Genomic DNA, 3,445 nt, shown 5'->3' with positions numbered 1-3,445 from the left:
GCTTATCTTTGATGAGCTGCAATACAAATATCAATTTAGGACACATCCTGCAACAGAAACCAAGAACTAATTGTTATTCTGGTATGTAAAGACATTCAAGACATAGTTATTATGGTCACCTTAGAATTCTGCCAATAACTACCCATGTAATACTAGCCAGAATTTTCCCTGCATCTTCTTGAGGCTCTAAATGCTACACCTGGGGTAGGCAATTGTACTAGCAGAGGGTGATAGAGGAGTTGCAGTCCAAAATGTGAAGGGCACCATGTTATCTAACCTGGAATGCTGGTCCCTATGGGAGTTAACAGAAGGGTATCATGTTACTTACAGCAAGCTAGCAGCTTCCTGGAATGCATTAACAGCAGCTGGAATATCTCCCATTACCAGGTTTTTCTGCCCCAAGCCGAGCAGTTTCTTGGCTTCTCCATCCACATCCATACTGTAGACACAAAAGCAGTTTGTTAAGCACACCATTCTGGCCATTTTGAGTGCTAATTTGAGGGGAACAGGCAAGTTAACCAATCCACCATTCAGGCCAGTTTACTGCCATTAGCCAGCACCACTATCAATGGTCAGCATCTATTCTTGTGTATTCCTAACAAACTGAATCAGTGTTTTTCACACAACAAAAAATGACTGCTGGTTTTGTTATATTAAGTCTGTCACACCACTTATTTCCAATACATGTACTATTACTGTACTATGTTTGTCCAACTGCTATCTTACCTCTCAATTTTGTCAGCAGAGGTAGATGGAGCAGCAGATTCTTCTGCCATTCTGAAACTGAAGAAGTGAAGTTAGAACAGCAATACACAATCTACCATATAGCAGTTAGTTTCATAGCTGTAAGCACTATAGCACTTCATGAGTAAAATGCATTATACTCTTGTTAGTACAATTGCTAATTATTACATGTATAATACTAATCACGTTTCCTTCTCATATGGAGCCATAAAATTGTCAGTGTAGCACCCTGTGCACTACATGAGACACATTGTGCTGTCAGATTTGTAATACAAAATAGGAATTTCAGCATTGCTGAAAGGAACTTTAATGTCTGCAACTTTTAGTTTCCACAAATGCCAGTATGTCAGAACTGTTTTTGAAATGCAGCCTGCCATTTCTGCCAGTCTGAAAATGAGGTGAATCCAAGTGTCTACTAGGTCACTGCAATCCCCTCACTAAAATATATTCCCACCAAGGGAAATATTCCACTCACAAGATTACTACAAAGAGAAAACCATGCATACTATCCACAACTCCTGGCATACACTAAATAAAGGGAACAGTGTTTAGTATCACATTGCCTTGATCCTATAGAAGCACTATAAATACATGTCAAATATATAAATAATTCAATAGCTTCAACTACTAACACATCATTTGGTATAACAGAAGAGTGCTGTAACAACAATGCTCAGCAGTGCAGATAACACAGAGTTGCCTCTGGGACAGCTACTTCTTTGTCTAAAACTGGAGAATCTCAGCCTTCAGGAAAAAATATGGGTACACAGTATTTTGAGCTTTTATCTGTTGAGCTATATTTCCAAACCACCAGCTTTATTTAATAGGGCAGGAAGCTTTGAGTGTATACGGCAGTTGGAGCTTCTTATGCACCATATATACACACACACACATTGCACTTGTTGACTTGTAGCAACCCCATGCATTTCGTAGGGTTTTCTTAGGCAAGGAATACTCAAGAGGGGTTTTTGCCAATTCTTTCCTCTGTGGAAGAGCCTTAATGCCCCTGGCATTTGCTGGCACTCTCCCATACAACTAACCCTGAACCTTAGCTTCCAATGTGAGATGGATCTGGTGCCTTTAGGCACTTTATATCAAAAATGACTTGGGGACACACACAAAAAACACACATACATATAAATCCCATGTGTGTATATACACACACATTTGGTAACCTATTGGGTGTTTAAGTAATCTGATGTGTGAGGTTTAGTTGGTGAGATAGTTTGGGCTCTGTGTGTGTGTGTGTGTGTGTGTGTGTGTATATGTGTGAAGTCAGCCCTCCATATCCATGTTTTTTTAATACACACATTCAAGCATCTATGGTTTGAAAGTATTTTAAAAACATCTAAATTTCCAAAGGCAAACCTTGGTTTTGCCATTTTACACAAGGGATGCTATGTTATTATTCATTGCATTTAATGGGACTTGAGCATCCCTGGATTTTGGTATCTATGGGAGCCCTGGAACCAAATCCCAGCAGACACCAAGAGCCCACTGTATGTATATGTGTGCTTGTGTGTCTATGCATGCATAAACACACGCACATATAGAGAGAGGTAGGCAGATACACACACCCCTCTGAGGTGCAAGGTTTAGTTAGAGAGGTAGTTTGGCTGTGTATACATGTGTATACATACACACATGAACACCAAACTACCTCACCAACTAAACCTCGCACCTTAGGGGTCTGTGTGTGTGATATATACACACACAAACACAATTCTAAGGTGCAAAGTTTAGTTGGTGAGATAGTTTGGTGTTCGTGTGTATAAATATTTGCCTCTCTCTACCCACACACACAAAAACCAAACTATGGGGGTGTGTATACACACCCACACCCACTCCTAAGGTGCAAGATTAAGTTGGTGAGCTAGTTTAGTGTTTGTGTGTAAATATGTACCCCCCTCTCTCTATATATATATACATACACACACACCAAACTACGTCAATAATTAAACCTTAAACCTTGGGGGGGGGTTATACATACATACACACACACACACTCTCCTCTAAGGTGCAAGGTTTAGTTGGTGAACTAGTTTGGTGTTCATGTGTAAATATCTACCCTCTTTCTCTCTCTCTCTCTCTCTCTCTATATATATATATATATATACACACACACAGCCCAATGCCTCACTAACTAACCCTCGCACTCAGAGAGGAGTGTGTGTGTGTGTGTGTGTCTCTGTGCCTGTGTATACATACACACCCCGACTAAACCCCGCACCTCAGGCTAACCCTAAACCCGCGAAGGAGCCCCTCAGCGAGGAAGCCCCACAGGTGCGGCGGCGGAGCGGGCGCTGAGAGGAAAAGGGGGGAAGCGGGCAGAAGCGGTTCCACCTCAGAGTCAGCAGCGAACAAAAGGCTCTCTTTCCCCGCCTCCTCCCCCTCCCCTCAGAGCGGCCTTTTTGGCGCCAAATCCCAACCGCCGCTTCTGATAGGCCGAGAGTGCTTCCCACGTGACGCCCCTCCCTCCCTCACTTTCTTTTTTCCCTTTCCCCTCAGCGCGCGCCGAGTGAAAATGGCGGCCCAAACGGTTCCAGGGGGGTCACGTGGCGCCTCGGTCTTCCAAGGCCGAGAGAAGGCGGCACGTACCAAGTCACAACGCGCGCGGGGGGGAGAGATAGTGTTCGAGAATAAAGAGATAGGACGGATTGGGAAGGGAAGGGATTCATTTACAGGCTCTAAAAGCCCCCCC

The 3,445-nt window shown here is 43.2% G+C and overlaps 1 long non-coding RNA gene across 4 annotated transcripts; it reads right to left on the bottom strand.

The window, feature by feature from the left end:
• Positions 1-6: 6 nt before the first annotated feature.
• Positions 7-3,427, bottom strand: LOC121918158. Of its 4 annotated transcripts, none has more exons than XR_006101169.1 (3): positions 3,229-3,427; positions 727-783; positions 7-439 (listed from the first exon to the last, which is right to left on the bottom strand). It is a non-coding gene; the product is annotated as an uncharacterized LOC121918158 (long non-coding RNA). The 4 variants fall into 4 exon arrangements; XR_006101171.1 differs by lacking the exon at positions 3,229-3,427 and adding an exon at positions 3,088-3,111; XR_006101168.1 differs by lacking the exon at positions 3,229-3,427 and adding an exon at positions 2,975-3,060.
• Between the last annotated feature and the right edge of the window lie 18 nt (positions 3,428-3,445).

This window comes from Sceloporus undulatus, unplaced genomic scaffold (genome assembly GCF_019175285.1).
Source record: "Sceloporus undulatus isolate JIND9_A2432 ecotype Alabama unplaced genomic scaffold, SceUnd_v1.1 scaffold_5217, whole genome shotgun sequence".
In the NCBI taxonomy this organism is placed as follows: Eukaryota; Metazoa; Chordata; class Lepidosauria; order Squamata; family Phrynosomatidae; genus Sceloporus; species Sceloporus undulatus.
The sequence above is the reverse complement of the archived record's forward strand: the minus strand, read 5'-3'. Positions and strand labels throughout refer to the sequence as shown.